Source organism: Entelurus aequoreus, linkage group LG23 (genome assembly GCF_033978785.1).
Source record: "Entelurus aequoreus isolate RoL-2023_Sb linkage group LG23, RoL_Eaeq_v1.1, whole genome shotgun sequence".
NCBI lineage: Eukaryota > Metazoa > Chordata > Actinopteri > Syngnathiformes > Syngnathidae > Entelurus > Entelurus aequoreus.
Genome location: NC_084753.1, coordinates 31,914,083 through 31,928,577, shown reverse-complemented (window position 1 = coordinate 31,928,577; position 14,495 = coordinate 31,914,083). Strand labels below are relative to the sequence as shown.

The 14,495-nt window shown below is 32.2% G+C and overlaps 1 long non-coding RNA gene across 1 annotated transcript; it reads left to right on the top strand.

Annotated features, from left to right (window-relative positions):
• The first annotated feature begins 261 nt into the window (after nucleotides 1-261).
• On the top strand, nucleotides 262-11,657 carry LOC133640980 (uncharacterized). The gene is made up of 3 exons (XR_009824239.1): nucleotides 262-327; nucleotides 2,115-2,249; nucleotides 11,365-11,657. It is a non-coding gene; the product is annotated as an uncharacterized LOC133640980 (long non-coding RNA).
• Nucleotides 11,658-14,495: the final 2,838 nt, after the last annotated feature.

Genomic DNA, 14,495 nt, shown 5'->3' with positions numbered 1-14,495 from the left:
CGTTTAAATAAAAAAAATTAATTTCAGTAGGCCTTTTGAACTACCTTGAATGGTAGCTAATACTTGAACCTTATGAATAATACCTGCTGCTACTCTGATGTCCATAAGTGAAGTTTTATGAATGAAGGAATGTCATTGCACCATTCAAATACCTTTGCGACACACTCCTTGGAATGTGTGTGTGCTGCAGGTGTCACCAGGTGGCTCCTCCTCCGTGACACCAAGGACAAGAATCCTACCTTCAAGTACCTGCCCGTCATTCCAAAGCAGCTTTAGGTGAGTGACGGTCGGCAGTTGGTGACACACAAGAAGTGAGCAGCACACACGGTAAGTTTCATGGTTTTCTGATGAATGTAGTCCTCGTGTGTGCCTACCAAGACCTAGATGTAGTCCTCGTGTGTGCCTAGCAAGACCTAAATGTAGTCCTCATGTGAGCCTACCAGGACCTCACTGTTGGCTTTGGAAGGTCATGTGATCTTTAAACTCAACAAGGTTGATGCTGATCCACCTGTTGCTTCTCTATTGTCATTTGAAAGTACATTGATTGTAAAGTACCATTAAGAACATTGATTGTAAAGTACCATTAAGAACATTGATTGTAAAGTACCATTAAGTACATTGATTGTAAAGTACCATTGAGTACATTGATTGTAAAGTACCATTAAGTACATTGATTGTAAAGTACCATTGAGTACATTGATTGTAAAGTACCATTAAGTACATTGATTGTAAAGTACCATTGAGGATATTGCTTAAGTACATTGATTGTAAAGTACCATTAACTACATTGAAGCTCAAACAAAATCTTGTTGACATGTATGACTTAAGTGTTATTATGACAATGACAATAAAGGAATTGATTGATTGATTGATTGTTAAGTACCATTGAGTATATTGCTTAAGAGCATTGATTTTAAAGTACCATTAAGTACATTGATTGTAAAGTACCATTAAGTACATTGATTTTAAAGTACCATTGAGTACATTGCTTAAGTACATTGATTGTAACATACCATCAACTACATTGATTGTAAAGTAAAATTGAGTACATTGATTTTAAAGTACCATTAAGTACATTACTTGTAAAGTACCATTGAGTACATTGATTGAAAAGTACCATTGAGTACATTGATTTTAAAGTACCATTGACTAGATTGATTAAGTACATTGATTGAAAAGTACCATTGAGTACATTGATTTTAAAGTACCATTGAGTACATTGATTACAAAGTACCATTGGGTACATTGATTTTAAAGTACCATTGAGTACATTGATTTTAAAGTACCATTGACTAGATTAAGTACATTGATTTTAAAGTACCATTGAGTACATTGATTTTAAAGTACCATTGACTAGATTGATTAAGTACATTGATTGTAAAGTACCATTGAGTTAATTGATTTTAAAGTACCATTGAGTACACTAATTGTAAAGTACCATTAAGTACATTAATTTTGAAGTACCATTAAGTACATTGATTTTAAAGTACCATTAAGTACACTGATTTTAAAGAACCATTAAGTACACTGATTTTAAAGTACCATTCAGTACATTGATCGTAAAGTACCATTGAGTACATTGATTTTAAAGTACCATTGAGTACATTGATTTTAAAGTACAAATTAGTATATTGATTGTAAAGTACCATTGAGTACATTGATTTTAAAGTACCATTGAGTACATTGATTTTAAAATACCATTGAGTACATTGATTAAGTACATTGATTTTGAAGTACCATGGAGTACATTGATTGTAAAGTACCATTGAGTACATTGATTAAGTACATTGATTGTAAAGTACCATTGAGTACATTGATTTTAAATTACCATTGAGTACATTGATTTTAAATTACCATTGAGTACATTGATTTTAAAGTACCATTGAGTACATTGATTAAGTACATTGATTTCAAAGTACCATGGAGTACATTGATTAAGTACATTGATTTCAAAGTATCTTGTCAACTGCCATCCCTGTGACTCATGTTTACGTCATCATCCTTTTTGCTCTTCCCTAATTCACCACTGCGGTATTACTTAATGGCCTTGTACCTACAAGTTATTGAAGTACTTAGTAGTAGTATTTGTTGTTTGTGTGTGTTCATCATGACAGCAGCGTCACAATGGCTCCCATCGCAGTGGCGGACATGTTGTCTTCTCTTTCGTCTGCTGAGGCGGCCATCGTCTCCTTAGTCGTCTTCCTCATCCTCAGCATCAGTCTGGTGGCTCTTTGCAACGACTGTAGGCGGTGAGTCTCCCGTCTCTCACGTCACACACGAACGGGCTCTTCCAGCGCCACCAAACTCAGACTTGTTAGACTTGATGGGTGGTTTCTGTCTTAGGGTGTTGCCTGCTTGGAGAGTATGCCAGTGACTTAGCATCTTTGAAGGATTAACCAACAGTCTCCATTATTTACAGACAAAATTTGAGCACAAGCCCCTTATTAAACTTAAAAAAAAGACACACTTTGTCACGTATTACCCTAAGAATCAAAACTAGTACGCCAAAATGTCTCAGTTTAGCTAGCTAGCTTAATCCTTCTAACTTCTGCTGCTTGGACTCCAAATGTGACTTTTTAAAGGTAGTGAAATGTTTTTAAAGCAACAACATAGAAATGACAAATATTTGCTAAAGTGTAAATGTTAAACATTTTAAAATTTATAAATAACACGCATGCTAGTTAGCATTTTTGAAGGCTTAACCAACAGTCCCTTGACAACTCAATTATTTACAAACAAAATTTGAGCACAAGCCCCTTATTAAACTAAAAAATTACACTCTTTGTCAAGTATTAACCTAAGAATCAAAACTAGTCCGCCAAAACGTCTCAGTTTAGCTAGCGTAATCTTTCTAACTTCTGTTGCTTGGACTCCAAATGTGACTTTTTAAAGGTAGTGAAATGTTGTTTTTAAAACAACAACATAGAAATGACAAATACTTGCTAAAGTTTAAATGGTAAACATTTCAACATTTATAAATAAAACGCATGCTAGTTAGCATTTTTGAAGGCTTAACCAACAGTCCCTTGACAACTCAAATATTTACAAACAAAATTTGAGCACAAGCCCCTTATTAAACTAAAAAATTACACTCTTTGTCAAGTATTAACCTAAGAATCAAAACTAGTCCGCCAAAACGTCTCAGTTTAGCTAGCGTAATCTTTCTAACTTCTGTTGCTTGGACTCCAAATGTGACTTTTTAAAGGTAGTGAAATGTTGTTTTTAAAACAACAACATAGAAATGACAAATACTTGCTAAAGTTTAAATGGTAAACATTTCAACATTTATAAATAAAACGCATGCTAGTTAGCATTTTTGAAGGCTTAACCAACAGTCCCTTGACAACTCAAATATTTACAAACAAAATTTGAGCACAAGCCCCTTATTAAACAAAAAAAATACACTCTGTCAAGTATTACCCTAAGAATCAAAACTAGTACGCCAAAACGTCTCAGTTTAGCTAGCTAGCTAGCTAGCGTAATCCTTCTAACTTCTGCTGCTTGGACTCCAAATGTGACTTTTTAAAGGTAGTGAAATGTTGTTTTTAAAACAACAACATAGAAATGACAAATACTTGCTAAAGTTTAAATGGTAAACATTTTAACATTTATAAATAAAACTCATGATAGTTAGCATTTTTGAAGGCTTAACCAACAGTCCCTTGACAACTCAATTATTTACAAACAAAATTTGAGCACAAGCCCCTTATTAAACTAAAAAATTACACTCTTTGCCAAGTATTAACCTAAGAATTGTCACGACTTTGTCCTTGGCGTGGATTGTTTTCCCGAGGTGCAAAGCAACTTGACTGGACACGACGTGCAGGTGAGGACATGTTTAATATTTAAACTCAAAAGGCTCAAAAGGGTATAAACAAAAGGCGCTCACAGCGGAGGTAAAAAACTTGACTAGGAAAACAAAAGGCGTGCACAATGGCGGAGAACTATAAACATTAAACAAAAACTTACTTGACAAGGAACTGTGAACGTGGCATGAAGAAGCGTGATCATAAAGGGTGCAGAGCATAAATGTGCGGAGAAGGTGATGTCGCCAGGAAGACCAACAGAAAAAGACAGGCTTTAAATAACAGTGACATGATTGGTGAAAACAGGTGCGTGACTCAAAACGTGAAACAGGTGCGTGACGTGACAGGTGAAAACTAATGAGTTGCTATGGAAACGAACAAACAAGGAAGTGCAACCAGGAACTAAAAAGAGCCCAAAAAACAAACACATGGCCAAAACAAAACATGTTAAACAGACATGACAAGAATCAAAACTAGTCCGCCAAAACGTCTCAGTTTAGCTAGCAAGCTAGCTAGCTAGCGTAATCTTTCTAACTTCTGCTGCTTGGACTCCAAATGTGACTTTTTAAAGGTAGTGAAATGTTGTTTTTAGAACAACAACATAGAAATGACAAATACTTGCTAAAGTTTAAATGGTAAACATTTTAAAATGTATAAATAACACGCATGCTAGTTAGCCTTTTAGAAGGTTTAACCAACAATCCCTTGAAAACTCAATTATTTACAGACAAAATTTGAAGGCTTGATGGGTAACAACAACATAGAAATGACAAATATTTGCTAAAGTGTAAATGTTAAACATTTTCAAATTTATAAATAACATGCATGCTAGTTAGCATTTTAAAGGCTTGACCAACAGTCCCTTGAAAACTCAAATATTTACAAACAAAATTTGAGGACACGCTCTTTAGTAAGCTAAAAAAAAAAAGACACATTTTGTCAAGTATTACCCTAAGAATCAAAACTAGTCCGCCAAAACGTCTCAGTTTAGCTAGCGAGCTAGCTAGCTAGCGTAATCCTTTTAACTTCTGCTGTTTGGACTCCAATGTGACTTTTTAAAGGTAGTGAAATGTTGTCTTTAAAACAACAACATAGAAATGACAAATATTTGCTAAAATGTAAATGTTAAACATTTTAAAATGTATAAATAACATGAAGGCTAGTTAGCATTTTTGAATGCTTAACCAACAGTCCCTTGACAACTCAAATATTTACAGACAAAATTTGAAGACTTGATGGGTAACAACAACACAGAAATGACAAATATTTGCTAAAGTGTAAATGTTAAACATTTTCAAATTTATAAATAACACACATGCTAGTTAGCATTTTTAAAGGCTTCACTAACAGTCCTTTGAAAACTCAATTATTTACAAACAAAATTTGAGGATACGCCCCTTATTAAACTAAAAAATTACACACTTTGTCAAGTATTAACCTAAGAATCAAAACTAGTCCGCCAAAACGTCTCAGTTTAGCTAGCTCGCTAGCTAGCTAGCGTAATCTTTCTAACTTCTGCTGCTTGGACTCCAAATGTGACTTTTTAAAGGTAGTGAAATGTTGTCTTTAAAACAACAACAAAGAAATGACAAATATGACAAAAATGTTAAACATTTTCAAGTTTATAAATAACACGCAGGCGAGTTAACATTTTTAAAGGCTTCACCAACAGTCCCTTGACAACTCAAATATTTACAAACAAAGTTTGAGGACAAGCCCCTTATTAAACTAAAAAAAAGACACATTTTGTCACGTATTAACCTAAGAATCAAAACTAGTCAGCTAAAACGTATCAGTTTAGCTAGCTAGCTAGCAGAATCCTTCTAACTTCTGCTGCTTGGACTCCAAATGTGACTTTTTAAAGGTAGTGAAATGTTGTCTTTAAAACAACAACATAGAAATGACAAATATTTGCTAAAGTGTAAATGTTAAACATTTTACAATGTATAAATAACACGCAGGCTATTTAGCATTTTTAAAGGCTTCAACAACAGTCCCTTGAAAACTCAAATATTTACAAACAAAATTTAAAGACTTGATGGGTAACAACAGCATAGAAATGACAAATATTTGCTAAAGTGTAAATGTTGAACATTTTCAAATGTATAAATAACACACATGCTAGTTAGCATTTTTAAAGGCTTCACCAACAGTTCCTTGAAAACTAAATTATTTACAAACAAAATTTCAGGATACGCCCCTTATTAAACTAAAAAATTACACACTTTGTCACGTATTAACATAAGAATCAAAACTAGTTCGCCAAAACGTCTCAGTTTAGCTAGCTAGCAAGCGTAATCCTTCTAACTTCTGCTGCTTAGACTCCAAATGTGACTTTTTAAAGGTAGTGAAATGTTGTCTTTAAAACAACAACATAGAAATGACAAATATTTGCCAAAGTGTAAATGTTTAACATTTTAAAATGTATGAATAACATGCAGGCTAGTTAGCATTTTTGAAGGCTTCAACAACAGTCCCTTGAAAACTCAATTATTTACAAACAAAATTTGAAGACTTGATGCGTAACAACAACATAGAAATGACAAATATTTGCTAAAGTGTAAATGTTAAACATTTTAAAATTTATAAATAACACGCAGGCTAGTTAGCATTTTTAAAGGCTTCACCAACAGTCCCTTGAAAACTCAATTATTTACAAACAAAATTTGAGCACAAGCTCCTTATTAAACCCAAAAAAAAGACACATTGTGTCAAGTATTACCCTAAGAATTAAAACTAGTCCGCCAAAACATCTCAGTTTAGCTAGCTAGCTAGCGTAATTCTTCTAACTTCTGCTGCTTGGACTCCAAATGTGACTTTTTAAAGGTAGTGAAATGTTGTCTTTAAAACAATGACAAATATTTGCTAAAGTGTAAATGTTAAACATTTTCAAATTTATAAATTACACACATGCTAGTTAGCATTTTTAAAGGCTTCACCAACAGTCCCTTGGAAACTCAATTATTTACAAACAAAATTTGAGGATACGCCCCTTATTAAACTAAAAAATTACACACTTTGTCACGTATTAACCTAAAAATCAAAACTAGTCCGCTAAAACGTCTCAGTTTAGCTAGCTCGCTAGCTAGCTAGCGTAATCTTTCTAACTTCTGCTGTTTGGACTCCAAATGTGACGTTTTAAAGGTAGTGCAATGTTGTCTTTAAAACAACAACAACAAAGAAATAACAAATATGACAAAAATGTTAAACATTTTCAAGTTTATAAATAACACGCAGGCGAGTTAGCATTTTTAAAGGCTTCACAAACACTCCCTTGACAACTCAAATATTTACAAACAAAGTTTGAGGACAAGCCCCTTATTAAACTAAAAAAAAGACACATATTGTCACGTATTAACCTAAGAATCTAAACTAGTCCGCTAAAACGTATAAGTTTAGCTAGCTAGCTAGCTAGCATAATCCTTCTAACTTCTGCTGCTTGGACTCCAAATGTGACTTTTTAAAGGTAGTGAAATGTTGTCTTTAAAGCAACAACATAGAAATGACAAATATTTGCTAAAGTGTAAATGTTAAACATTTTCTAATTTATAAATAACACACAGGCTAGTTAGCATTTTTAAAGGCTTCACCAACAGTCCCTTGAAAACTCAAATATTTACAAACAAAATTTGAGCAGAAGCCCTTTATTAAACTAAAAAAAAGACACACTTTGTCACGTATTACCCTAAGAATCAAAACTAGTACGCAGAAACGTCTCAGTTTAGCTAGCGACCTTGCTAGCTAGCTAGCATAATCCTTCAAACTTCTGCTACTTGGACTCGAAATGTGACTTTTTAAAGGTAGTGACATTTTTTTCTTCAAAACAACAACAAAGAAATTACAAATATTTGCTAAAGAATATAATTATAAAAACATATTTTAAATAAATAAATAAAAAAGGACAAACAGGTGTAACACAAGTTGTCCTTATTTATGTTTTTTATTTTTCAGTTGGCAGATGAGCTTCATTTGCAGTAAAACATGAAAGTGAAACAACTTCAATCATTAGACTAATATAATAATAATAATAATAATAATAATATACCCCACCTTTCGCCCGAAGCAGCTGAGATAGGCTCCAGCACCCCCCGCGACCCCGAACGGGACAAGCGGTAAAAAATGGATGGATGGATGGATGATGATGATGATAATGGTAATAATCCATCCATCCATTTTTTTACCGTTTGTCTCTTTTGGGGTCGCGGGGGTTGCTGGAGCCTATCTCACCTGCATTAACGATAATAATAATAATAATAATAATAATAATAATAATAATAATAATAATAACAATAATAATGATGATAATAATAATAGTAATAATAATAATGATAATAATTATAATAATGATAATAATAATAATAATAACAATGATCATGATGATAATAATAATAATAATAATAATAATAATAATAATAATAATGATAATAATAATAATAATAAATAAATAAATAAAATAATTCTAACAAGAATAATAGTGATGATGATGATAATAATAATAATAATAATAATGATGGTGATGATGATGATGATGATAATAATTTAAAAAAAATAAAAATACAAATAATACAAATAATAATAATGATAATAATAATAATAATAATAATAATGATAATACTTAATTTTTGTAGCTACGTTTAGCAACATTAAGCACTTATACGCTCATAATTTTTCCTCCCTACTTTAAGGTTCATTTACTGTGGATTTTAAAGTACTATTGAGTACATTCATTTTAAAATACTATTGAGATTGAGTACAGTAACTTAAAGTACTAAAGAATTTTAAAGTACCATTGACTACATAGGTTTTAGAGTACAATTGAGTACATTCATTTTAAAGTACCACTGACTACATTCATTTTAAGTACAATTGACTACATTGATTTTAAAGTACCATTAAGTACAATCATTTTAAAGTACCACTAACTACATTGTTTTTAAAGTACCATTGAGTACTTTGATTTTAACATACTATTGAGTACATTGAGATTTGAGTGCACATTGAAGTTTCATGTTAAATGTGAAAAAAAAGATTTATAAGTTTATAAGTGCGTGGAAATACTTTAAATGCATATAATATTCATAAAAATTCTAAATAAAATTTGTCTTAACTTATAAACAGAAAGTCACTTTCCACTCAGGGTGGGCGATACTGATAATTTTGGTATGGATGCGATACCAAGTAAATGCAAGGCTAGTATCGCCGACAACAACACTTTTTTCTTGGGACATCATAGTCAACTAATTTTGTGAATTGTCCTTTTTGTCACTTAATTATGATTCTGATAGAACACAGGACACAAAGAAACGGCATAATACATCAATCAATCAATTCGACAGTATCAACAGAATCAAATGACCCGCATCTAACAGGATTGATTATTATCATTCGCACAGTGCAGTATCGCAGCTGAGATTGGCATGAAGGCCGCTGCCAGTTTTTCTGCACGCCCTGCTTTCCTCCTGATGGTCACATGACTACAGGATGCAAATATTTGGCGCTGTGTATCTGTGCATCTGTCTCCACACACACCCGGACCACGAGGTGACGAAAACTAATCTTATCTCCTGCTGCTCGCCACATTCCTGGTCTTGTTAGAAGTAGAAATTAAAATCACTTACTTATGAGTTTGCAGCATTAATAGCGTCATTGTGGTTTCGCCTTTGTAGGCAAGGAACCGTATTCGGAAATACAAAAGCAAATAAGAAAATATGTCGTATATTAGAACCAATAAGAAATGTAAAAAACAAGAAAAGTATGATTGTAAAAAGTATAAATAAAAAATTCGTAAAAAATATAAAATAGAAGAATAATCAATTCAGTCTTTTATATTTCATTACTTTGATGAATCGTTTAATGAGTCACAGGAGTCAAACTCAAAGCCCAGCCCACCACAGCATATATGCATATATTAATGGGATGTTATATTTATGCCAAACAGTTACTTCATGCAAAATGTATTTACATTTAATGTGTTTAGTTATGTTTATTTATTTTAGTCATATACCTATTTTATTCATTTGTTTATCAATGTATTTCTTTATCTATTTATTTTAGTCATTTATTAATTTTATTTATTTAATTAATTATTTGTTTTAGTCATTTACTTATTTTATTTATTTATGAAATGTAGTCTTTTATTTATTTATTTATTTTAGTCATTTACTTATTTTCTTAATTTATTTTTCTTTATTTTTTTAGTCATTTACTTATTTTATTTTTTTGTTTGTTTATTTTAGTCATTTACTTATTTTATTCATTTGTTTATTTATTTATGTATTTATTAATTGTTTGTCATTTACTTATTTTACTGATATATTTGTTTTAGTCATTTACTTATTTCATTCATTTTTATTAATTGTTATTTTATTCTTATTTATTTATTTATTGTTTGATTATTTACATGGGTCTCAGGAGGATGTGCTTGTTACAAACTAGCAGCTCCATGGGGAATCTAGCTCAAGCACAGCGGCAACAAACAATATTTAGCAACAATGTCATTAAAAAACCTGATTAAATATCGTGAAAAATTAGGGTTGCGCGATATTGGTAGTGTGAAGCTGCTTCTATTGTAAGTCAGCAAATAAACGTCAGTTTTTAGGTAAGTTTTCTTTTTAGTGGGTTAGGGTTTCTTTAAGTTTTATTATCACTGGAGGACGCGGACTAGCCAAACATGTTACACTACTCAGCGTAAGAGGATACAGGAAGCCATGCTCGATACAAATATATACAGTAACGATACCAAATATATGTTCAGTTTACATTTTATTTTATTTCTGTGGTGTTTGTTGTTGTTTACAAACTTTCTGGAAACAAGAGGACTTTAAATGCAAAAAGCAGAGGGATTAAATCAGAGCCAAAGGTTGTTCTGTTATCATTTTTATGCCAAATAATTATATATATCTTTATCACAAGAGGCTACAACGTATATCGATATACAGATATTATGTCATATTGCCCATCCCAGAGTATATTACACTTTTTTATGATTATTTGAAATATGATCATCACTTTTACATGAGCATTGTATTAATATTTAACATTAGAGTTAAATTCTATATTTTTTATGTATGAGTGCCCCAGAACTATAATTTCTTAATCTTAATATATAGCACAAGCACACAGGTAAATAACCATATTTGGTCATTTAGATCGCACAAAATGGAGCCATGTCCTGTTTATAAAAAACTATATTTAACACTGTGACTCCCAGCCAATTAGCAAAGACGGATGAATAATAAAACATCTAAATTGGCATCATAATAATACATCATAATTATTAGGACACGTCACAAAAGACCAGAAGTATTAGTGGACTCAGGTAAAAAGTACATCACTGAAGTCAACAGTTTTACTGTCTGTCAAGATTTGCAGTTTTCCAGCTGTTTTGTTATGATTAAATGATATAGAGATGAAAGGATTACTTTAAAAATGCAAATAGAAAAGTGTTTTAGTACACAAACACACACACGCACACACACACACACACACACACACACACACACACACACACACACACACACAAACACACACAGATCATGACTTTTCTATTTCTTCTCAGGAACTCGGGCAACGCGTACGACGTGAACCGAGGAGTTACGGTATGAACTTCCTGTCACTATGAATTATATTTTAGTACCACCTTTGAGCATGCCAGTGTTTACTCTACGTGATATTTGGGCAATGTTACGACGTTTCATAAATGTTGACTTCAAAATCCAACTGTGATTATTGTATTTACCGGACTATAGAGCGCACCGGTGTATAAGCCGCACACACTCAATTTTAGGAGAAATTATTTTTTTCCATATATAAACCGCACCGGACTATAAGCCGCAGATGTATATGTTGTGAAATAAGTTATTTACACAGAAAGAGAAGAGATCCCGGATTAGGTCAATTTAGCATAGAAGAGATCGTGGATAAATTCAAATTAAATGGTAGCACAGTCTGAGAAGCAAAGAAGAGATTCTGGACTTTAAAGAAGCTATCCTGGATATGTTTATATTAAATAGTAGCATAGACTTAGAACCAAAGAAGAGATCCTGGATGTGTTCAAATTGAATAGTAGCATAGTATTAGAACCAAAGAAGAGATCCTGGACTTAAAAGAAGAAATCCTGGATAAATTAAAAATAAATGGTAGCATAGTTTTACAACCAAAGAAGAGATGCTGGATATGTTCAAATTAAATTGTAGCATATTATTTGAACCAAAGAAGAGATCCTGGACTTTAAAGAAGATATCCTGGATATGTTCAAACTAAATAGTAGCATAGTATTAGAACCAAAGAAAAGATCCTAGATTTTAAAGAAGAAATCCTGAATATGTTCAAATTAAATTGTAGCATAGTATTAGAAACGAAGAAGAGATTATGGACATTAAAGAAGATATCCTGGATACGTTCAAATTAAATGGTAGTTTAGTTTTAGAACAAAAGAAGAGATCCTGGATTTTAAAGAAGATATCCTGGATATGTTCAAACTAAATGGTAGCATAGTCTTAGAACCAACAAACAGATCCTGGATAAATTCCAATTAAATGGTAGCATACTATTAGACCTGAAGAAGAGATCCTGGACTTTAAAGCATATATCCTGGATGTGTTCAAATTAAATGGTAGCATAGTATTAGAACCGAAAAAGAGATTATGGAATTTAAAGAAGATATCCTCTATATGTTCAAATTAAATGGTAGTTTAGTTTTAGAACAAAAGAAGACATCCTGGACTTTAAAGAAGATATCCTGGATAAGTTCAAACTAAATGGTAGCATAGTCTTAGAACCAACAAACAGATCCTGGATAAATTCAAATTAAGTGGTAGCATACTATTAGAACCGAAGAAGAGATCCTGGACTTTGAAGAAGATATCCTGGATAAGTTCAAAGTAAATGGCAGCATAGTCTTAGAACCAACGAACAGATCCTGGATAAATTCAAATTAAATGGTAGCATACTATTAGAACCGAAGAAGAGATCCTGGACTTTAAAGAAGATATTGTGGATGTGTTCAAATTAAATGGTAGCATAGTATTAGAACCGAAGAAGAGATCCTGGACTTTAAAGAATATATCCTGGATGTGTTCAAATTAAATGGTAGCATAGTATTAGAACCGAAGAAGAGATTATGGACTTTAAGGAAGATATCCTAGGTATGTTCAAATTAAATGGTAGCATAGTATTAGAAGCAAATAAGAGATCTTGGACTTTAAAGAAGATATCCTGGATATGTTTAAATTAAATGGTAGCATAGTTTTAGAACCGAATAAGAGATCCTGGACATTAAAGAAGATATCCTGGATAAATTCAAACTAAATGGTAGCATAGTCTTAGAACCAAATAAGAGATCCTGGATATGTTCAAATTAAATGGTAGCATAGTATTTGAACCGAAGAAGAGATCCTGGACTTTAAAGAAGATATCCTGGAGTAGTTCAAATTAAATGGCAGCATAGCATAGCATGAGAAGCAAATAAGTGATCCTGGACTTTAAAGAAGATATCCTGGATAAGTTCAAACAAAGTGGTAGCATAGTCTTAGAACCAAAGAAAAGATTCTGGACTTTAAAGAAGATATCCTGGATGTGTTCAAATTAAATGGTAGCATAGTATTAGAACCGAAGAAGAGATTATGGACTTTAAGGAAGATATCCTAGGTATGTTCAAATTAAATGGTAGCATAGTATTAGAAGCAAATAAGAGATCTTGGACTTTAAAGAAGATATCCTGGATATGTTTAAATTAAATGGTAGCATAGTTTTAGAACCGAATAAGAGATCCTGGACATTAAAGAAGATATCCTGGATAAATTCAAACTAAATGGTAGCATAGTCTTAGAACCAAATAAGAGATCCTGGATATGTTCAAATTAAATGGTAGCATAGTATTTGAACCGAAGAAGAGATCCTGGACTTTAAAGAAGATATCCTGGAGTAGTTCAAATTAAATGGCAGCATAGCATAGCATGAGAAGCAAATAAGTGATCCTGGACTTTAAAGAAGATATCCTGGATAAGTTCAAACAAAGTGGTAGCATAGTCTTAGAACCAAAGAAAAGATTCTGGACTTTAAAGAAGATATCCTGGATGTGTTCAAATTAAATGGTAGAATAGTATTAGAACCGAAGAAGAGATTATGGACTTTAAGGAAGATATCCTAGGTATGTTCAAATTAAATGGTAGCATAGTATTAGAAGCAAATAAGTGATCCTGGATTTTAAAGAAGATATCCTGGATGTGTTCAAATTAAATGGTAGCATAGTCTTAGAACCATAAAATAGATCCTGGATAAAATCAAACTAAATGGTAGCATAGTCTTAGAACCAAATAAGAGATCCTGGATATGTTCAAATTAAATGGTAGCATAGTATTTGAACCGAAGAAGAGATCCTGGACTTTAAAGAAGATATCCTGGAGTAGTTCAAATTAAATGGCAGCATAGCATAGCATAGCATAGCATGAGAAGCAAATAAGTGATCCTGGACTTTAAAGAAGATATCCTGGATAAGTTCAAACTAAATGGTAGCATAGTCTTAGAACCAAAGAAGAGATTCTGGACTTTAAAAAGAAGATATCCTGGATGTGTTCAAATTAAATGGTAGCATAGTCTTAGAACAGAAGAAGATATCCTGGACCTTAAAGAAGATATCCTGGATGTGTTCAAATTAAATGGTAGCATAGTATTAGAAGCAAATAAGTG